The 24,076-nt window shown below is 44.6% G+C and overlaps 1 protein-coding gene across 1 annotated transcript in view; it reads right to left on the reverse strand.

Annotated features, from left to right (window-relative positions):
* The window catches only part of SCAP (SREBF chaperone), a 102,314-nt gene extending 81,464 nt beyond the window's left edge, over nt 1-20,850 (reverse strand). The window contains exon 1 of the mRNA XM_065398493.1: nt 20,762-20,850. The gene's annotated coding sequence lies outside the window, so the exon portion shown is untranslated. The remainder of the gene's footprint in view (nt 1-20,761) is intronic.
* Between the last annotated feature and the right edge of the window lie 3,226 nt (nt 20,851-24,076).

Consider the following 24,076-nt stretch of genomic DNA (forward strand, 5'->3'; position numbering starts at 1 on the left):
CAGTCCTTCAGCCGCACTTCCTCTCCTCTGGCTCCCTGGCTCTCCTCTGCCTGACTGGAGTGAGCCCTTTTTATAGTATCAGCGGGGCCTTAATTAGAGTCAGGTGGTCACATTAGCTTAATGGTCTCACCTGACTCTTTGCAGGTTAATTGGAGTCAGGTGTTCTCATTAGCCTGGAGCAGCCCCTGCTCTGGTCAGTCAGGGAACAGAAAACTGTTAATCCAGTGGCCAGTATATCTGCCTTCTGCTATTCTGCTGTACCCAACTGGCCTGGGTCTATCACAACACATATCCCACAATGGACTTAATCACAGTTGACACAATCACTTTTCAAGGAGAGGCTCTCTTGATGGTTGAGGATTTGCAAGAACTAGAAAGCACTATGCTGGAATTCACAAGAATGAAAGCTATCCCTTACTTAAACTTACATTTATGGATGACAACATTGAAAAGATAAATGTTTCTGGATCTTTAAAGGCAAAGCTGCAGAAAAGTTAAATCTATATGATTGAGGCTGCCAATGAACCTTCTGCAGCAAACATTTACCTGGTGTCAACAGTGACTCCACAAAATGATCTATTTTTAAAAAAATGTGACTGCATGACCCTGTCCTCTCCTGGGTTCAGGACAAACCACTACCCGAATCCTTGGTTGGGTGTACAGAAACAAAAAGGTGATTTTATTTGGCTGGCAGGTATTTGTTCCCAACCAAAGTCACCAGTAGCAAATCAAGAGAACAACAGTCCCGGCCTACCTTCCCCTCAGGGAGGCTCTGACAGGCTGCTGACACGGAGCTGTTCCTGCACCCAGCCAGGACTCTCAGGGTGAGGTCTGGAAGTCTGGTCTCCTTCCCTTGACCAAATGAGCTGTGCGCTTTCCTTTTAGCCCCTCCCTCCAAACCGGACACCTACTGCAAATGTGGGGGGGGGGGGGGGGCGCTGACTGAGCCCACAGTAGGTCATTAACCCTTTCCTGGCCAGTATGGGATATGCATACCCAATCGCAGACTCGGATCCATTATGGCAAGGTAGAAGTCACTCTGATAGGCCACTTAAGCAGATACAGCACGATGAGGAAGAGGAATATGCCCCATGTCAGTGATTGCCTTAACCAGATATAAATGCCATCAAATTCCTAACAAGAGACAGGGAACATGGATGTTTAACAAAGCTTTTTAACCACCATAAATAAATTCCATATTGCTTCGCTAAAAGGCTACTCAGGGGATAACTGCCTGCAAGTTTTTGAAAGGCAAACAGCAAAGAGGGAAAGTAGTTGTTTAGGCTCTTCCAAAGAGGTCTAACTAGGAGCAATGGGATAAAATCCAGCCCAGGACAGTATAGTCTGAACAGGAGGGACAAGCTTCCCGACAGCAAGACCCCAGGCTACCTCTGCCTGTCCGTTCTTAGACGCACACTGGATAAACCTGCCGTTTGTGATAGGAACAGGCATAGTTTGAACGGCTTTGAGAACCCAAGGCAGTACACCACCACAGCTGTGAGGGGTAAGCCAAGCACATATTACAGCAAACACTCATCAACTTACTCAGCACTGGAGCAGCCTGACTTTGGTAACTTCTTTTTTCTGACAAGGTGACAACGGAGAATCCACTGTCATTACAGAACTGACCCTGAGAAACCAAGCGCAGTCAAAGCAATATGGCAACCTGTTTAAGTTACTGTTCTGAGTTTAAAACTCAACTCCCAATACCAACCTTTCTACAAAAGAGACCAAACGTCATTGTCCCAAATAGGGAGTTCACTAGATCGTTTACCCACTATACCTGTATACCTGCTACTGCCTGTTTGATTTGGCAAATCAGTGAAAACAGAAAGCCAAGTTTACTGAAGAACAGTTGGAATCTCACCCTTTGAGAAGAGCTACTGCCACTTAAAAATTCCTCTTGGCTTCTCAGCCTGCTGCTTTCTGGGGACAGCTGGCATTTTAATCAGACATCTAGAACTAGTCTCCTGGTACTTGATGCAGGAAAAGAAAGTTTATTTCCCAAAGCTCAAGCACCTGCTGCTTGCCTTACATCCTATTAAGCCAGAGATGTAGAGTCAGTCATTGTATCTGATGGGCACTGAATGTCTAAGGCAACACTTGCTCATGGTATCACTGACCTGTTGAATCCCACATGGCTTAGAATAAACACCTCTATTTTTCAGCCAAGAAAGGAGCAATTTAGGAGTACTGAGTATATCCTACTTAATTTAGAGAACATCTTGCTCGCAGAAGTTAATTTTAGTAAAAAAAAAAAAAAAAAAGTAACTTCTATCAGTAACTTTTGTTACTAACATTACTAGTATTTTGTTGGGAGGGAGCATTTTCTAAACACTAGAACACTGGCTGGGGGTCAGAAGATCTGGGCTTTACTTTCACCTCCACCAGATTCACTTCATGACCTGGAGTAAGTTATGTAATTTCTCTGTGCCTCTACTTTCGCTGCTTGTTAAATTCAGGTAATACTATCCTCACAGAGAGAAACTTATATTTGTTAATTCTTGAAAATTTGAAGTCTTCAGACAGAAGGGGCTAGAGAAGTACTTTACAGTAAAAACCAGCCCATCAACCAGTAGTCTGGCTTGAAAAATTTACAGGACACTAGCTAAATTATAAAAGATTGCCGGGGGGGGGGGGGGGGGAGTGGGAGGAAGAGAGATTTGTCAGTTTCACTCTGCTCCAATTCTTAAAAGTGTTAGGAGCAGATGCATTAGAACCCTCAGTGTGTAGACCAGGGGTCGGCAATCTTTCAGAAGTGGTGTGCCAAGTCTTCCTTTATTCACTCTAATTTAAGGTTTGGCGTGCCAGTAATACATTTTAACGTTTTTAGAAGGTCTCTTTCTAGAAGTCTATAATATATAACTAAACTATTGTTGTATGTAAAGTAAATAAGGTTTTTAAAATGTTTAAGAAGCTTCATTTAAAATTAAATTAAAATGCAGAGCTCCCCGGACTGGTGGCCAGGACCCGGGCAGTGTGAGTGCCACTGAAAATCAGCTCGCGTGCCTCCTTCGGCACGCGTGCCATAGGTTGCCTACCCCTGGTGTAGACTCAAGATACTGCTGCATCAGTTCACATTCACAAAGCTGTCTTCACAACTATAATGGCTAGAATTCTTTAAAAGACCCCACAAACTTTGAGTCTGAAATTATTCTGAACTTACAACCCACTTATTCACAGAATGTTTCCTAGGATTTGTCAAGTCTTGCATAACCAACCCAACAAAAACAAAAGGTTGCATGCAAACAGAAATGCCATTAAAGCATTCTTTCATAAGCTCATAAAACAGTATTTTGCATTTTTAGAGCACCTTGCATCCAAGGATCTCACTGCACTTTCCACTCATGTAATGAAACTACCACCTCCCCCATGTGAGGTATTCCTTCCATTTTACTAACGGTAAAAATGGAGGTATGCTGAAGTTAGACAATGTGCCCTAGAATAGGGGATCCCAAACTGTGGTATGTGAACCATCATACATAAGCTTCATGCTCCATCCATTTACTTCACAGCAGTTTTTTGTTTTGTTTTTTTTAAATCAATGACGATTGGGACCCACAGTCCTAGCACACACAAAGCACGTAACAGAGCCAGGAACAGAAGCCAGGTTTGGGCTTTTTAAGCACCACAAGATCATCAGATAAAAAGGTGCTTAAACAATAATTCTGTACATCTTTTATCCATTCCTTTCTTAAGCACAGAGCATTATTACTGTTAGAAGAGTACAAAAATTCCAATACATGTGATTTAAATTAAGATACGTTTCTCTCGCTGCAATTCCAATGCTTTATTAACTACCAATCCTTACACCCAGCAAATAATAGTTAATGTAACAATGTAAGAGCCCTGAGGGTGGGACTAAGATTATCAGTACCTGTAAGCTGCCTAAAGACAGCCCCACATTATATTTTCCCACCCAGCTATTAAGAAATGATGGGGCAACACAACATTACTCCACTATTGCTTGAGAAACATTTCTCAAAGCAGTCTTGCTAAACAGTCTACCAAAGACATTGTGCTGCGTCCATGGCCTCACCACAAAGTGCCAATCCAGTGCTGCAACAGCTTCACAGAAAAGGAGAATTCAGGTTATAACCAGTTGATGCTACAAATAGGATGGAAGAAGATTCAAACAAGCTGGGGCCAGAAACTACATTGTCACCTCAGCCTGGTCTCCTCTCTCCCAGGTACAGTAAGAGAAGGCAATAGCACTTCTGAACCACTGCAGAGTAATACAGCACAGCAAGCCACATCACCTGAAGGGAAGCAAAGCTTGACTGTAAAAACGTAAGCAAGTTTTACACTGGTGAACTGCGCTCTTTGGACAGCCGTGGAGATAGTCTTCTATTCACCAACAAGCAGCAGCGAAGCTAGCTTCCCCACTAGTGTGCCTCACTCGTAAGGATGGACCTTCCCTAGGGAAGAGAGCTGAATTTCTGTGGGACATTCTGCTACTGGTTTCTCTAGGGAGAGCACCTTTCAATCAGCTCTGCCATCTAGTATGCTTACTGAAGTCTCCTGCTGTCAAGGGAGCACAGTTCACTAATGTAAGATTTACTTTACCACACGGAAGGTGATGGTCCCTATCCCAGGACTTTTCATCCCTTCCTTCCATATGCAGGAAGTGAAATATGACCAGAGCCAATAGGATGAGAGCTACTAGATAGTTTGTCTTGTGTGTGGGTTGCTGGGGACCCGATGCTATCATGATGCCTAAGCACAAAGTCATTACACATGATAAATGCTTACAAGATTATGGTATACTAAAAAGGAGCTTTCCCTCTGGCTGACAAGTAGTGTCTAACACAACAGAGGACCTCAGGAAAGACGATGTCACAGGAGTCTCATGTGGATGTAATGAAATTTCTTGCTGTTCTCCCATAATGTAATATGGGCAGAAAGAACAGCCAGCACTCACACTCCAGTCACCCCAGGCCCAACCTCTCTTCCAGCTGATCATAACCTGTTCTTACACTTCTGTGGTAAGGTAATCACCCCATTAAGTCACATTCTACTGTATACTGCTATTAGTAAGCAAAAGAACTTGTCAGTATACACAACTTATCTAAGGTTTCAGAGTAGCAGCCGTGTTAGTCTGTATCCGCAAAAAGAACAGGAGTACTTGTGGCACCTTAGAGACTAACAAATTTATTAGAGCATAAGCTTTCGTGGGCTACAACCCACTTCTTCGGATGCATATAGAGTGAAACATATATTGAGGAGATATATATACACACACATACAGAGAGCATGAACAGGTGGGAGTTGTCTTACCAACTCTGAGAGGCCAATTAAGTAAGAGAAAAAAAACTTTTGAAGTGATAATCAAGATGGCTCAGTACAGACAGTTTGATAAGAAGCAAGTGTGAAAATACTTACAAGGGGAGATAGATTCAATGTTTGTAATGGCTCAGCCATTCCCAGTCTTTATTTAATCCTGTGTTGATTGTGTCTAGTTTGCATATCAATTCCAGCTCAGCAGTCTCTCGTTGGAGTCTGTTTTTGAAGTTTTTCTGTTTTAAGATAGCCACCCGCAGGTCTGTCAAAGAATGGCCAGACAGGTTAAAGTGTTCTCCCACTGGTTTTTGAGTATTATGATTCCTGATGTCAGATTTGTGTCCATTAATTCTTTTGCGTAGAGACTGTCCGGTTTGGCCAATGTACATGGCAGAGGGGCATTGCTGGCACATGATGGCATATATCACATTGGTAGATGTGCAGGTGAACGAGCCCCTGATGGTATGGCTGATGTGATTAGGCCCTATGATGATGTCACTTGAATAGATATGTGGACAGAGTTGGCATCGGGCTTTGTTACAAGGATAGATTCCTGGGTCAGTGTTTTTGTTCAGTGATGTGTGGTTGCTGGTGAGTATTTGCTTTAGGTTGGGGGGTTGTCTGTAAGCGAGGACAGGTCTGTCTCCCAAGATCTGTGAGAGTAAAGGATCATCTTTCAGGATAGGTTGTAGATCTCTGATGATGCGCTGGAGAGGTTTTAGTTGGGGGCTGAAGGTGACAGCTAGTGGTGTTCTGTTATTTTCTTTGTTGGCCCTGTCTTGTAGGAGGTGACTTCTGGGTACTCGTCAGGCTCTGTCAATCTGTTTTTTCACTTCAGCAGGTGGGTATTGTAGTTTTAAGAATGCTTGATAGAGATCTTGTAGGTGCTTGTCTCTATCTGAGGGATTGGACCAAATGCAGTTATATCTTAGAGCTTGGCTGTAGACAATGGATCGTGTGGTGTGTCCTGGATGGAAGCTAGAGGCATGTAGGTAAGTGTAGCGGTCAGTAGGTTTCCGGTATAGGGTGGTATTTATGTGACCATCGCTTATTAGCACAGTAGTGTCCAGGAAATGGACCGCTTGTGTGGATTGATCTAGGCTGAGGTTGATGGTGGGATGGAAATTATTGAAATCATGGTGGAATTCCTCAAGGGCTTCTTTTCCATGGGTCCAGATGATGAAGATGTCATTAATGTAGCGCAAGTAGAGTAGGGGCGTTAGGGGACGAGAGCTAAGGAAGCGTTGTTCTAAGTCAGCCATCAAAATTTAAAGCCCTTTCTCAGGAGTTTAATTTGATATAAAGCATTTTGAAAAACAATGGGCCAAATTCAGTATACAATGGGATGGGAGCTGAACCTGGTCCATTTGACTGAAGACAACCTATCCAGATCAGATGTATGCTACCATACTGTGTGTGTTAGGGGATCTGGTAATGCCATTGTGAAATAATCGCTATAAGAGCATAATTGAGTTACACAAAAATATCTGTGGGAAATTGATGGCTTTCATCTCCAGCCAACTAATTCAAACTCAGACTAAGTCAGCAGTGGCCAAAATAGCTCCGACATGTGAAAGCATCTCTGTGCTGGTATGCAGTCTATGGAGAGAAGGCAGAGGGAGATCAGGGAACTGGTAATGGGACACTGACTCTCTAGGTCACCAGCGACAAATAGTTCATACTGTCCATTGGCTGTTCAGGGACCAATATGAAATGAATCTTGGGATTTCAGATCAATTCCTCGTAGATGGGTCCACACCACAAAAATCTACCATCAGAGCTGACACCTTCATTTTGGCAGTATCAGCAGAGGCGAAGCAGACTTATCACTAGAGGCTGGTCCGTCCGTGGCTGGGTTGAGACTTGGGGTGGGAAAGCTTGCACTGCCACTGCTTGCTTTGTACATGTTCTAAGGCACAGGATACAGCTTAGAGGGACATCACTTCGGCAATTTTCATCAGTGACAGACATGGAAATTCCCTGCAATATTCTTGGGAGATCTAACTGAATTCAGATTAAGTATCTTTGGGGTGAATTGTATTAAATGAATGGTTTATGTATTGTTGTGGGCTGGAATTGTATGTTCTCTCAATGGGGGGGAGATTTGACAAATACAAGACCTGGGGTTACAAGGACTATACTGAACAATCTGCCAGACAAGAATGGACTTTTGGAACAAAAAATGTTAAGTGGTTTTCCTGGGGAATAACTAGGGGGAGGTGAATGCAAATTCTCCACCTCCATTTATGCAAAAACACAGTCTTTTGAAGCTACGCTCTGAGGAGAGGGCCATTGTCTGCTGATGTTATGAGGCCAAGACCAAACTCAAGCTGTATAAAGGAAAGACTGAATTATTCATGGTTGGTCTGGTCCTGAATCTGAGACAGTAATGACCTCGTAGCCAAGTTCTGAAGGATCGACACCTACCAGAGCCTGAGGGGGAATTGGGGTGACCTCTGAGAAGCTTTTTAGCATGCATATGGGTTCTTTTCTTGATTCTAAGATGATATCTCTAACGCATTCACCTTAAGAATAATTGTGCTTGCTTAGAAAGAGGGGTATAGTAACTTGTAACTGCTGGCAATACACTGTTCATAACCTCTGGAGAGAAAGCAAAGTGCAGATGCTGGCCTTTTGGGCAGTCTGGCTTGCTGGACATATCACAGCATAGGCAGGGGAATTGTGCAGCCAGAACAAACCCCAGTCCGGAACATAACGGCCATACTGGGTCAGACCAAAGGTCCATCAACCCCAGTATCCTGTCACTGACAGTGGCCAATGCCAGGTGCCTCAGAGGGAATGAGCAGAACAGGTAATCATCAAATGATCCATCCCCTGTCACCCATTCCCAGCTTCAGGCAAACAGGCTAGGGACACCATCCTGCCCATCCTGGCTAACAGCCATTGATGGACCTATCCTCCACGAACTTATCTAGTTCTTTTTTGAACCCCGTTATAGTATTGGCCTTCACAACATCCTCTGGCAAGGAGTTCCACAGACTGAGGAGAGAGATGTGACAGCTGGGAGCCAGAAACCTTTAATTGGGTGCCCTTGGTGGACCACAAGGGGGGGAATACTGGTGCAGTTGCCCTGAACTGCAACAATCAACAATTAAAAATAACCCTAACTGAAGCTAGCTGTAGTGTAATGTACAAAGTTTATTGAAGAGTTTGTAACATTGACAGACCCTTCGGACTGAATAAGGCTCTGTCTATACTTAGACCGCTTAGCGACGCAGCTGCAGTGCTTCAGTTTGGACACTTACTACACTCCCGTCACTGCAGTTAATCCAACTCCCCAAGAGGCGGTAGCAAAGCTAATGGAGGAATTCTTCCATCAATCTAGTGTTGTCTACACTAGAGGTTTGGTCAGCTTAACTATGTCGCTGAACGACGTAACTGGGTCAACCTAACTTTTTAGTGTAAACCTGGCCTAAGTCTTGCACTGTAAAATACCTTTCTCCCATGTCCACATATTTTAAGTAAACCATCAGGCTTGCAACACTTCCCGAGCACAGAAGAGGAACAGGCTATTTCTTTTGGCCATAAACCCACCTGACTGAGAAAAGCCATGACTAGACAGACCAACACCAAAGCGTGGCTCAGCAGGCAAGGGAGTACACCCTGTTACTCTGCAGCATTTCAGATGCCTGATGTGACTTGTACACTCTGGTCTGGCTATCTTTACTCTTGGGATTATCAAGACAGTGGCTAAAAGTTTCCAAGTTCTTGCAATGTCTGATTGACCAGGTAGGGAAGCAAGAGAGTCCAAATTTACTCAAAGAATTTCTCCTTGTGGGAGGTAACAGTTGCTGGATGACTTCTGCAGACATATACCACCACTCCTCACTGAGCAGCAATATTATATATTCTACACTTCCTTTCACCCTGAAAATCACTTTATGGACTGCATATATAAAAGGCATCCCTTCACCACTGAAATGCAGCTGCCCTGGGCATGGATGGGTGCAGTTCGGTACAGTGACGCACCGCAAGCTCAGTAGTAGAGGCGGAGGGTATATTTTACTAAAGACACGAGGGGAAAAAAAAAACCACCCTGTGATTTATTTATTTTTTTAAACCAACGCGGTTTTAAGGTCCCACATGAAAGAGCCACACGCAGCAAACTTAACAGAACTCTGATTATCTATGTCTATAGGAAGACAAATTGAATCAACCCTGCTGGGATTTGATCCCAAGAATTCCAGACAGCCTACACATTTCAAACCTGATGCTTTGGTCACTAAACCTTCCCCTCTGGACAAATTCTTGTGAACACAAGGTTGAGCCAGCTTAGTAGGACACTGGCAGATTTAAAAAAAAAAAAAAAAAAGTTGAACCTAAATTCAGTTTTCAAAAAACTTCATTGTAACTACCTTTTCCATACTGTCACAAAAAAATTGAAGAATAATTTAAGTATTCCTCTGCAGTCTTAGCAACACATACCAGAGCACTGGGCTAGTAAGACAGTGAAAATAAGTACTCGATATTCATTGTTCAAGCTTAGAGAAAAGCAGTTAATAAGCAGCACTGTTTTTTTTAAAGAAGTAATTTCACTTAATCTTACTGTTTTTAGAAACATAGCTAAGGGATTCTGCTTTAAATATGATTTTTAAATTATCAACATCTATTTAAAGCACCGAGTATGGGGGATACCAGATTGGGGTTGGAGTGCATCCGACAGTGGTGAATAGCCATATCATGCTACACTGCTGACTATTAGAATCCCCACTGGAGTGTAAAATGTATCCTAAATATATTCAGTGTCTGCATGTACTGTAGAGCAGGTAGACAGAGACCTGACATCCCCCTTCTACTTTGCATGACAGAAACACATGCTTCCATTAGGACCAGAAGCAGAATATGCTGGGACCTCTGCTGGCATAGTTCCGTATGTACCAGTATGCTCTGGCTGCATACTATTTCAGAAAAAGGAGGGACTCACAAAAAAAATGCAGATCTGTACAGGTTCTTCCACTTCTCTGCCCCTTTGCCCAATATGAAGCAGAAAAAGCTGGCTAGCATTCCCTTACAATGCAGCTCTGAAGGTTAAACAGGGCACATGGACTATCCGAGGGAATTCACCTTCCTAATGCTACATTTGCTTGCAGTGTATTTAACCAGACTGATAACCTTCCCAGCAGCGTCCATCCCCAGAGATCAGCAGGGGACAGACTACAGAATAACTTCTACTTTCAGAGTCATTTCAAAACAAGAGGCGATAACAGGACTGATCCTGTTTGGGGCTGGATGAAACATCCTATTTCAAAACTTTGCTGTCACATGGGAATCACAGGTGCCGTAACAGGCGCCAAAAGCTCAGTCTCCAGGCAAAGGAGGCTAGGTAAACAGACAGCCATTACAGGACAGAGGGCATTCCTTACAGAATTTGACATGCATCTCTGCATACCGTACAGACACAAACTTGTTGTCATTGCATAGGAGGACACCACAGTCCTCCACTGTACCCCCAGAGAGACACAGCATCTGCAAGTGGCACCTCTAGCACCAGGGTCTATCATCTGAACTCTAGTCTTCACTGAGCAGCCAAGGGTCTCTGCAGAGGTGGCTGCTGTACAAGTTACCTGAAACTCAGAACATGCAAGAGTTCACAACGAAGATACAGATGAAAATGAATTCCACCACATTCTGCTACCAACTGCAAGAGACACAGGAGGTCTCTGGGCCCTAGATCAGATACACACCAGGGAGCAGGTGTCTCACACCCAAGGCCAGCATTTTATACAAGCGGCCACTACACAAATTGCTCAGCTGATCCGTAACCTGGAGCTGCTAGACATTATAGCCTCTCTTCCCCACTTACCAAAGCAGATCCATGGAGGAGCACTGGCAGCAGCTGCAGTAGGAGCTCTCCTCTCCCAGCCCGAAAGATGCTCCAATAGCAGCAACAAGAAGAAAGAGGGGAAATGAAAGAGGAACCCATGGGACCCAACCTTCCAATCACCCAATAAAAAAAAGTCTCCTGACTGAACTGACATTTTGACATCTGCTCCAACGGGGGCTGGTGGGTGGGAAGTGGAGCCATTTCTCGAAAGAGAGGTTCAGAGATGAAAAATCAAGTATGTGCTGAGGACATTAATCTCCCTTCATGAGCCTGCTAGACAGTCAGCTCCGTAACACCATGCTGCTGTTCTCTGCTTCTATTCCCATGGCGAGAACAGTGTGCTTTGTGCAGTGCAGAGACACAAAGGCCAAGTGAAACAGAACGTTTCCTGTGGGAAAATCACCACCCAACTGACCCTTTGGGGGCTGATGCCTTGTGTGGGTGAATACTGACTCAGCTCTTTGGACATTTTGGAGTCTTGCTTCTGAATCTGTCCTGTGCAGAGTATTCTGTGTAGTAGAGTGTTCCCTTTGACATCCCCTGCCACAGAGGTTCATCTCTAACAAATTCATTTCAGGTTCCATTCCCACCTACCCACAGAAAACAACATCACCCATGTGATCAACTCAGTACCTAGGTTTGAACTGGGCCCCTTCCCATGTTCTCATCACATGAGATGCACGTCACAAATACCGGAACCAGATCTCGCCTTTCCAATCCAAAACATATCACTATCTCTGAACACATCATCAACCAAGCCAGCTCCCTGGCCCCCTATCGCACTGCACATCAAATTAAGGCTTTAACTGTTAGAGTCGTGAAGATAAGAACAGCAAGCCGCCCCAACCTATATATCTGACCTGATCTTCTTTCATATGGTTCACCAATAAACAGCAACCACTTCCAACAAACATCAGCTACTTCTTGCTTATCCTTTTCCCAATGTGTCTCCACAGCTTTTCCCACCATGCCTCTTGGGCTTCGAATTGCTCCCCAAGCCATTTCCCTCAGCTCATTCAAATCCCTCTAAAAAAAAAATAAATAAATAAACTCACTTCTGCCATGAAGGTGTAAATAAGAAACAAAAAATTAAGGGAGCATACCATTAAGATGTATGCATGTCTCAGTGGGTAGTCACTCTTGTTGCCACCCTTTTCTAGCCTCTCCCCTCGTCTATAACGCTCAGTCAAGTCTTGGGATGGATTAGACTGCAAGCTATTTAACGTATGGGCCATGGCTTTGCTTGTTTTGCAAGGCACCTACCACATCTTGGGGTGCTGAGAAATAATGATCAGTATCAAAATAGCCAGGATTTGAGAACACAAGCAAGAAAAGTAAGCTGGCCTCATAAAGGCTTTATTAAAAGAAGAGAATGGAGCTGCTGAAACAAGCAACCCTCCATCTTACAAACAGGCTTAATTATCTCAGTAACAACCTAAAGTGCTGATTCCTTTGTGGTAGCACAAGACAAGCACCAGCCCTCATTTTTGGGACATCCCGTGGTCCTCTACTCCACAAGAGAAGAGAATTAAGTTGAAATTTGTCCAGGGCAAATGAGTTAAGTATAGTAATTACATTGGTTCTCATTTGCCAGAATGTCCCTCTGTACTTTGCTAGATGTTCTTTGCTTCTTGTCATAAAATGGCATACAACGCAGCTCTGACTGGTATGGATGACATGAACACACATTCGCGCATGCCCTGAAATCCAGCTATTCTGGATGAAAGACAGTAAAGAAATGGAAGGATCCGCTGAAAGAGACATCTACATTGCTTAGAAATTTACTCCCCATTTTGGATTTAGCCAAGGAGAGGTTAATAGAATCTCTATCCACATGATATGAAATAGAAGACTTACTTTTCCCAACATAGATCCCTTTTCTACAAAGCTACAACTTTGGACAAGAGTTTTCTCAGAAATGGTCTAGTTAGCAGCCCTCTGTTCTTCCTACAACCATATTTAACAGGAAGAAAAAAATGACTATGTAGAATGGTACCTTTCTTACTCAAGATATTTTTTTCCGGCATGTCTTACTGGAATCATAGCCATTTACAACACTGTCAAATTTTTATTACTGTATGTCCTATACAGCAAGTACAAATATGGGAGTGCAAGCTGGAATTTATCCTGCCTCATACATCAAAATATCAGCTAAATTCTAACTACAAAATCTTAGTTATGTAAAGCAAAAAACCCAGTCTGACTTAGAGAAATCTTGACTTTTAAGCAGGATTAAGCCAGGTGTTGAAATCACAGCAAGAGAGAAATGGGGAGCCCCAAAGCGTCACGCTTCAGAGGACAACAGCTGCCCAGAAAGCAAAGTGAACATGGAGAGACGTTCAATGGCTTGGTATAGAGAAGAGATGTAGACCACCACATTTTACTGAAGGACTCAACAGAAAGAGCTATGCATCAGTTTAGTGTAGAACCTGCCCTCTGCACAGTATCACTTCAATAAGTGTGTTAAGTGGTTCCAATGGCTTCAAGCCCTTCAGAAAACAGTCCCATTGCTCTGTTTGCCAAGAGATTTTTTTCATCAAACATGATTGCCACTGAGCCATTCTGTAGTAGTTTGCCAACATTAATTCTATCAGTCCACACCAGGTTGACAGTTTCTTCCATCATTCATGGCCTGAAGCTAGCCATGCTTGGTAGGATAGGCTAGGAAGAGGCAGTTTTAGCCAAGTCCATTTCTCTCCACTAACACCACCGCAGAAGCAGAACTTGCCTGGGACTGCCATAGCCAATAGCCTTACTCAGAAATTTAAGGCTTATTGACACAAATATCAGCTCTAGTTACTAGATCCCGACTGGCCTATCGCCGTTATCACATAACACTGGGACTCATGTCCTTCATTAGGGAGCACCATCTGCATGGGCAGACCTGGATATTACTTGAAGGGACTCTGTACTTAGACGCCATGCAGAAGGTAAAACATGGGGAAGTGGTTTTGTTCAAGGATTCTGCGGTTATGAAGTTATGGGGAGCTCTTCACCAACCACCTAACGGAAGCTGTATAATGTTTGATCATGTCACCACTCATGGAATAATCAGCCTACTCTTGTTTATCAATTTGGCTGCTTCACAACAAACGGCTAGGGAATGCACCTGCCCTATAAGAATCAAAAGGATGATGCAACAACCATATGCAATTACATCCTCTGCACTCTACACTGGAATGCAGCATACTGAGAACCTACAAGTGATAAGGAGCAAGACCTACCACTGCCCTCTGCAACTGATCATGGAGGGGAACAGGCCCACCTGATACTCAGCAGATACCTGCTCGGTTTTACAGAGGAAAGCATAAAAAAAAAACCCACAAGAATCTCATTAACATGCCCTTGTAGGCAGGGAGGGAAAGTTCTTTCCAAATTCCAGCTATGGTAGTCAAGTCAAGCAAAAACTGTATCCTGGATGCAAGAAAACATCACCACAGTTTAAGCATACAGCTCCAATTACACCCCAAAATGCCAGAGCAATACATACTGTCTTGCAAATGTATTTTTTCCAGTTTAAAAAGTTTAAAATATATCTCCATGAAAAATAATCTGTAGGGATTAGAAGTGCCAAGTATATTATTATTGCTATTTATCCTGTTGTAGGCCTTAACTAAACTCCATCCCCTCAATATACACCACCACTTTGTAGGTTTCTATCCCCCTCTTGGATATAGTTTCACCAAGTTATACCATTTTAGCTCTTTCCAGTGTCAATCAATCCCTCCAGTCCCCGGATCATTGGTTGCTCCTCTCAGTTATTTATAGTCTACAAATAATGTACACCTACCAAAGCTAATTTTCATCTTCTTGCTCATGTTCCCTCTCACCCCATGACTTCCAGTTTAACACTTCAGTTGTAAGCGTCTGAGCATATCTTTCTATTTGTACCGGGAAGCACCTAACATACTTTTGAGCATTATTAAATAAGACAGTAACTCTCTTCAGTTTGCCAAGACCTTTGATAAATGAGACCAATGAAGGAAGACCAACATGTATTTCTGACTGAGAAGTACTTTTAGGCTGGGGATGGATAGGTCAGGTAACATTTCCACCGTCATCTCTACTCCCTACATCCTGTTGACACATATACACAAATTCACTGAAGGCAGGAAATACAATTTAGCACATCCACCACAACAGATGTGAGAGAATTACAAACCCACCCAAAACCAATGCACATACTTTTGCACACCAATTATGATGCTGAAACAGAGCACAGCATCTTCTCCCTCTAGTTTTAAAAAGTGTCTTATGTCCCTTCCCCACACGGTCTTCAACAAACAGGAGAAATGATCGGCTGTAATAGAGCTGAGGCACCCATATAATTTATTGTCTGTATTGCACTAGTGCCCAGGGGCCCCAAACATGGACCAGGGCCCCATCATGTTAGGTGCTATGCAAACACACACACACAAAGACAGTCTTTGCCCTAAAGAGCTTACAACCTAAATACAACAGGTGGATAGAGAGACAAGGGAGCATAAGGAAACAATGAGACATCTCGGTTCTTGGAGGACCTGCGTGTTGCCCCACTAGCCAAAGCAGCATTGCAATCTAGTGGTTAAAGCACAAGACCTGAGCTTTTAGTCCCTGCTCTGACACTGCCTCACTCTGACCTTCAGCAAGTCATTTCCCCACCTGTATGCACAGGGATAATATTTACCTCCCCACTCTTTCTGAAATCTTTGGATAACACTGTCAGCATAAAGGCGGTTTTTATTGTAACTAATATAAATACACATCAGTTACATATTATATGCACAGTGGACCCAGAAGAGATTCACTTGGCTCTTAAATAAGCAATTCCCCAACTGCACTGTCATCTGTTTACTTCTACGTCCAGTTTCGGGTAAAAGTTTGGCACTGCCTCTGTATCTTTATCCTGAGCACATGGCTCCTTTCATTATGAAGGACGAATCCCTGATGCAGGAGGAAGCAAGATAAAATTGAACAAACTGTGGTCTTTATTGCCCTCTGGTTTCAAACCAAACCAAACAAAACAACAACAACAAAACGGAGGGGAGAATCTCTGGGCCAAGAATCATTTCTGCATGTCGTGCTCCTTCCTAGAAGTGGCCTTGGGTAAACTTTTGAACACAATATTTTCTATGGCTGCAGCCTTGCTAAGGGGGATTTCGCCATGACAGAAGAGAACAGCCATATTTCATTTGTTTTTTTCTATTTTCCAACGGCAATTTTTTTTTGGTGGAGAAAGGGAAAGAGGGTTTATGCAACACTCAAATATGTTCTACTGGAGGGGGAAGTGATGATGCAGGAAATTGCTATGGCACTTCTCATCTCTAGGTCAGTAGCTCAATCTTGGCGCTACATAGACACTGCAGTGAATTGTCAAAGCACTTCTCAGGTAAACTAGATCTGCACAGCAAAGTCCTTACCACACTTCTCAGTTTTCTCCCTCCCATCATAATAGGAGGCTCCTGTTGATTTTGCTTAGAAGTGGTGGGTTGGAGAGGTTTTCTGCATCCAGTGGTGGCTTTCTGAGGATCAGGTGGACTATTAGATTTTTAAAGGAAGCTGGCATGTTAATTTTTCGGGAGGAAATGGTAATTTCTGTTAGTGGCAAGCACAATTCTCCATGGGCTTTTACCAGCCAGGAGTGACACCTATTTCACAGGTACCAGCTCAAATATTTACAACAGCTATTACAGTGGGACAGGATCTAACCCTTTCAGGGGTGATCGAGCAATTCATTTGAGCTGGTCCATTTCTGAATTTTATGCCTTGACCAATTCCTCTTGTATTCAGAAGGGATTTCCTTCAGAGTAGGATGAAAGCTAGTCACAGCAGCCAGTGCTTGGATCCAATGACTGATTTAGGCCATCTGGATTAATTAATTGGTTCGCTATGCAGAACAACTCTGCTGGCCACTATTTTATGGTTTTGATGGAGGAGGGATAGACTATCTTCAGTTCTGTACCTGCAGCAGCAGAGCCCTACCGGAAGTCTGTGTGTGCTGGATCAGGTTTTGTGCCACCAACATTTTTCTTTTCCGCTTAAGCACACCATTTCCATTAATTCACTAGTCAACTTTGGTGATGTTCCGAGTTGGTACTGAGTGGAATATCCTAGGAGCTTATTCATACCTTAGCCTTTCAGTTGTGTGGTTTGCCTTGTAGAATATGCTGGAAACTTAAAATGATTCAAATTTTTTTGTGAGAAAGCCAGCCCAAGTTGGTGGTTGTTAGAACAAGAACATGCACACACTCAGACACCAGGTATTACTACTAATCCCACTTTCAGTTCCTCATAGGAAAGGTGCTGTAGAAGTGAACGCTTTCTCAACACTAACTAAGCCTCAACGTCACAGATGGGAACCTGGAAAGAGACTGTGATTTGCTCAAGGTCACACATCAAGCCCAGCAGAGTTAAAACCAAGACCCAATCCTCTGGCTCTAGCTATTAGAGTATATGACCCCTTCAACCAACTGTTCTCTATATTTCGCCTTATGGTTTTCAGGGCTGTGCAATATCATGGTTTTGAATCTGAAGAGCCTTTTCAAATTGATAGGAAAAGCACCTAGGGTTTCTAAAATCCCTGTATCACGCAATGCAGGAAAAAAAGCACCTTTTGCTGTCTTAAGTAACAGATTTCCATTAGCTGGACCCAGTACAACTCATGTACTTCAGCCTGGGGTACATTTAAAAGTTTTGGTAGCATAGCTATTTTGGTTAGAAGTGTGGAAAAATAAAGTCACCCCCATGACAGAGCCATACCAGCAAAAGCCCTAGTGTACAGATGCAGTTATATCAACAAGAAAGTCCTTTTGCTAGTATAACTTACTCTCTTCGGAGAACTGGCACGTAATAAGCTATATGAGCAAAAAGAACTCATTTGCCAGTATAAGTTGCATCTCCTCTAGGGGAGTTTACTGATAATAGCTCTACTGGTATAGCTATACTGACAAATCCTTTTAAGTGTAGGCAAGGCATTAGACTTGCAAAGTTATTTCAATCACATACATTTCTTCACTCTTGTAAGTTTCAGCTCTGACACACAACTAACAGGTGCTCTCCTCAGAGAAAGAGCAATGTGCTGTGTTAGAAGGAAAAGAGAAGCTGAGCATACTTCTGACCTCTTAGCCCACTAAGTAAAAAGTTAGCCTTCAACATTGATTTCCCTGTAATATTACCTCAAGCCACCTGGCATTCAAACACTAAAACTTTTTAAAAAACATATTATAACAATGAACTTTCATTTAAACAGCACTTTTCAACAAAATAGAATTTCAATGCACTCTACAAACTTACTAAGCAATTGTACAGACATACTGAGTTATTTCACACTCCACTGAAATGCAGGTATCTCTGTAAGGTGACTCACAATAGCAATGGATTACTTTCACACAGACTCTAGATTACAAAAATACCTTTTCACAGGCCTGAATACACAAGGCGCTAGAAGCTCAGAACTCCTGCTGAAGCCAGCACCTTGCAGGAGCAGATGATCCTCTATTTTAATTCTGAACGATACAGTAATCATATAAAAAGAATTACAGATTAGACATTTGATTTTTGAGAGCAGCAAGCCACTACTCAAGTCTCTCCATTCACTGGTGAAACACCTCCTAAAGCAACTTTGGCCTGGTTTACACTAACCCCCAAATTCGAACTAAGGTACGCAACTTCAGCTACGTGAATAACGTAGCTGAAGTCGACATACCTTAGTTCGAACTTACCGCGGTTCAGACGCGGTCCACACGCGGCAGGCAGGCTCCCCGTCGACTCCGCGGTACTCCTCTCGCCGAGCTGGAGTACCGCAGTCGACGGCGAGCGCTTCCGGGATCGATTTATCGCGTCCAGACCAGACGCGATAAATCGAACACAGAAGTTCGATTGCCAGCCGTCGAACTACCGCGGTAGTGTAGACCTGGCCTTTGTTACATAACTAGTCTGACTTTGAGACTGTTGCTGTTGAGAACAAGACACCTATTATTCCCCAGGCATCTTTGTCACAATGGTCCATGCAAGATTAATTTAACCACTGCCAAAGAAGAAATGCAACTCCTCTCCCCTTCCCACACCCAGAGGCTGCCCACTCCCTCACAATGAAGCCCACGGTCCCAGAAGCAGGACTCTTGTTGCTCCTTGTCAAGAGACACTGATTTTGCAAGACGAACACTGGCAAGAGTTATGTAAAGGGAGCAGCTGCCCCAACTTCAGGGCTGACATCAAAGAATCACTGAACACTCAACACAGTACACAGTCCCACTCTGTTGCTTTTTCTTCTTTGATTTGGACTCTTCAGATGAGCAGGAATCATTGCAGATTCTGAGCTAGAGGGGCTTCTACGGATCATAAGCCATAGAGCTGCATTACTGAAGAATCCCCCACAGCTGCCCCCTCAGACACCCTGCATCAGATCTAACTACTTATTTTCTTTGCTTTCAATGAGGAGATGAAAGGGTGGCTACTTGCATGGATTAGGTAGAATGAGAAGAGAGCAAGGTGGCAGATGGAAGACAAGTTGGGTAGGTAGTGGTTTAAAGACAAAGAAGGAGCTTGAATGCGAGACAGGTGGGAGGAAGACAGTGATGGCATTTGGAAAGGGGTTGGACACAGTGAAAGCAGCAGGCAAGGAATAGGATTTTCACAGCCATGTGTTGGTCAGGCTAGAAGAGTGAAAAGGCAGGAAGGCCAGGGATTTCACTGTAAAAAGGTTTCTGAATATTCAGCCTATGTTTTCCTTTGGTCACCCTATTCACAATTTCTTTGAGCTGCATCCCCTTATGCTGTAATTAATCTGCATGTCTATAATATGCAGACATTTAATGCAACACACTAAATAGATCAAAAACTGGCTAACTGATAGATCTCAACATGCAATTGTAAATGGGGAATCATCACTGAGCAGATGTGTTTTCCAGTGGGGTCCCACAAGGATCAGCTGTTGGCGCTGTGCTATTTACTATTTTTATCAATGACCTGAAGCAGACAAAGTCATCACTGATAACATTTGCAGATAACACAAAAATTGGGGGAGTGGTACATAATGAAGAGGACAGGTCACTGGTTCAGAGTGATCTGGATCACTTGGTAAACTGGGTGTAAGCAACCAATACATGTTTTTAATATGGCTAAATGTAAATGTGTATATCAAGGGTCAGCAACCTTTCAGAAGTGGTGTGCCGAGTCTTCATTTAATCACTCTAATTTAAGGTTTAACATGCCAGTAATACATTTTACTGTTTTTAGAAGGTCTCTTTCTAGAAGTCTATAATATATAACTAAACTATTGTTGTATGTAAAATAAATAAGGTTTTTAAAATGTTTAAGAAGCTTCATTTAAAATTAAATTAAAATGCAGAGCCCCCCGGACCGGTAGCCAGGACCCGGGCAGTGTGAGCGCCACTGAAAATCAGCTTGCGTGCCGCCTTCGGCACGCGTGCCATAGGTTGCCTACCCCAGTGTATATCTACAAACAAAGAATGCTGGCCATCCTTACAGGATGGAGGACACTATCCTGCAAAGCAGTGACTCTGGAAAAAGATTTGGGGGTCGTGGTGGATAATCAGCTGAACATGAGCTCCCAACATGACGCTGATGCCAAAAGAGTTCATGCAATTCTGGTATGCTTAAACAGGGACCAGCGTAGGAGCAGAGAGCTTATTTTACCTCTGTATTTGGCGCTGGTGCCACCGCTGCAGGAGTACTGAGTCCAGTTCCGGTGTCCACAATTCAAGAGGGGTTCTCTTGTCACGGTAGCCAATCCATCTCCCTGACAGGCAGTAGCTGGCTCGACAGAATTCTTCCGTTGACCTAGCATTGTCAACACTGAGCGTCAGGTCGGCATACCCATCTCTCTCAGGGGTGTGGATTTTTCCCACTCTGAGACAGACCTATGCCAATAGTTTTCAGTGTACCCCACCCCTTAGACAAGCTACACATCTTTAGCTCATAACGAAGACTGTCACTCTTCTCTAGCCTTTTGATCAAGTCATTTATTTTTCTCTGCAGTTTCATGAAAAGTTTGACACTGGGCATGTCCAGTTCAACAAAAGGAACACTTAAAAATTCTTCCAATAATTGTTTACAGTAAAGATTTAAGTTGACCAGATGCATTGACTATGAATATCAGGACACACTTTCACCTTTCTAAAGCCAACCTGATTGTATTTTGCCCTTCTATAATTTTAGTGCATCAGATTATTGAAGCCACATATTTGGAAAGGTAAAAAATAAGCATCCTGCTAGACTGAAATGTTGTAGTTCAAGATATGGAGCAGAGTTAATCTCAGCCATTCCAATTAACCACTGAAAGCTAAATATTCTTGTGAAGGGAGTCAGAGACTAACAGAACGGGACTTTCAGCATGGTTTATATCTAACAAGACAAATAAACCCTAACAGTGTTCCCTTTTTAAAAGAATACACCAACTGACCCACCTGCTGCATCACACAATAGTAACACTAATCTAATTGTATTCGTGTGTTGCTATGGAAGTCATTGGTTTCTCAAAAGGACTTATAATAAAGAGGCAAGATAAGTGCAAAGAGGAAGCTCCTTTGCATTTTAAAACCTTCTAGAAATAAATGGAAGTTGCATCCAGAGATTTTGGGAAAAGGCATCAAGTGGTGCAGCTTCTCCTCCCAAAGTTCAACTCCCAGCAAAGGCCCAACTATTTCTACTCACTATGCACAGACACACACAACCACATCACCTCAGGGCTTTTTGTCACATACAGCACTGCAGCTGTGTCACTGTAGCATTTCAGTGAAGACACTACTACGACAGGAGAGCTTCTCCTATTGGCATAGTTAATCCACCTCCCCAAGAGGCTGTGGGTACGCTGACATAGCATTGTCCACACAGGGGGTTAGGTCTGTATAAGTACATCGGTCAGGGGGTGTGGATTTCACACACCCCCGGTGACATAGTTATACCGCGATAGGTCTGTAGTGCAGACCTGGCCACAGTCTTCAAACAGCTTCTCTGCCTCCCCATTCCTTCCAGAAGCCACCCTCCTCCTCTTTTGCAGAGCTTGAAACCGTTTCTCTAACCCAGTGGTTTTCAACCTTTTTTCATTTGGAGACCCCTAAAAATTTTCAAATGGAGGTGCAGACCCTTTTGGAAATCATAGTTTGTGGACCCCCAGTGGTCCACAGACCACCTGTTGAAAATCACTAATCTAGCACTTACAAGCTGAAAGGCTAGAGCTACTAGCCAGAGTGAACTAGCCCTGTGCCACCACACCACCTCACCCTAAAGCAATGGAGTATAAAGTTTTGCTCTCTTAATGTGATAATCAAATACTTCTCACTTGTCAATCAAGTCTACTTAACTGAGTAACTTACTTCATGTCTGACTTTATTAGACCTTCTTTCCCTTCCTAACTGCATGTTACTTTCTCTCTTTTCTTTCCTTTCATTGATCAGATTGCATCTATTTCTTGGTTTTCAGTGTCTGTAATTAATTGCTTCTCTCTCCCCCTCCATCCTCCTATTTCCACTCCCAGACCACCATGTGGTCTCTTCCTACCTTCTCTGCGTTTTCTCTCTCACATGTCCTCGCTTAGAGTCTATTTATCCCCCATGCCTTCCCCACCCACGCTTCCTGCGAAAGGAGGAATGGCTCAGAGTCACCACTCCCCGCTCACTAGAGGAACGAACAGCGGGATGCTCAGTTTCCCATGCTCCCTTCCCATCCCCTCTTCCTGCAGGCAGGCAGAGCAGTGGCTCCTCAACATACCTAACTTCCATTTGACTCAGGTGAAGGAGGTTTTTCCCCAAGCTTTACTTTTTAGAAACTGCTATAAACTAACCCAGGTGACTGAACGTCTTCACTCGCCCCATACCTAGTACTTGCCTCTTCTCTCTTCAAAATCCGGCTACTGTGGGCAAGTGAGCCTTTTCCTCGGCCATTCTTAAGGTCCAGGGAAGCCTTCTGATCTCTCTCCACCACAGGGCAGGTTAGCAGGATGCTTCTCTGTTCTCTCTTCCCTGGGCTGCTTCATGCCCCCTCCCCTCTTTGCTTATGATTTAACTCCTTCACGGGACAGGCCTTTTAGCTACGGTTTGTACAACTCTCCAGGCGGTTGCTCCTCTCCTGAGGTGGGAGACTTTGGCCCCAGGACCAGAAACAGGGGCAACCTGAAGCAAGAGTCCGACTCAAAACATCTCCCCGGCACCAGCCTCCTGCATCTGAGCCGAAGGCTCCTGGGCGCAGGGACAGAGGGAGGGGGCGAGATCTGTCTCCTCCCACTGGTTACAGGGCATCCCAAACAAACACACCCTCCTCGGGGGGGTGGGCATGGCTGGCCCGGCCTGTGGGAAGCGGGGGTCTCCCTACGATCCCCGTGTGTTTTACCCGGCGCCCGCCCCCGGCTCCCCGCGGGAGGCGGTTACCCACGGCAGCGCCACCCACCTTGGCCGGGAACGGGGGACTCGGGGGCGCGGCCCGACCTGCCCCTCCCCCGCTAGCGGTGCCCCCGTTTTAACGGTCCCCCTACGGCTAGGGGGCGGGGGCTCCCCCCGCTCCTCCGGGCCCCACGTGTCAAAGCCCGGGGGTCGGTGGGCGGGCGCCGGCCCCGCAAAGTGCTCGCGCCTCGCGCCGCGGCCTGAAAAAGTGGGGGGGGGGGTGAAGCGCGCGCGCGTCTCTCACCTTACGGGGGGGCGGGGGCGGGTCTCGCGCCGCTCGGCTCCCAGCCCGGGCCAGCGCCTCACCTCTGACCTTTCCCCTCTCACCCTGACGCCGAGCCGCGCCCACGCGCGCAGGGATGGTGGCTGGGCCCCTCCTCCTGTCACGGCCACGCCCCCTCCGGCCATAACCACGCCCCTCCCTCCAGGCGCGGCGCTTCGTTGAGGCTACTCGCGTCCCTGCGTGGGATGCCTCGAGCGGCGCCGCCCTCTGCCCGCTGACGGGGAAAGGGGGCGGCGGGGACTCGGCGCCCCAGTCAGTGCCCGGCGGGCAGGGTGGCGGCTATGGGCCAAG

This window comes from Emys orbicularis, chromosome 2 (genome assembly GCF_028017835.1).
Source record: "Emys orbicularis isolate rEmyOrb1 chromosome 2, rEmyOrb1.hap1, whole genome shotgun sequence".
NCBI lineage: Eukaryota > Metazoa > Chordata > Testudines > Emydidae > Emys > Emys orbicularis.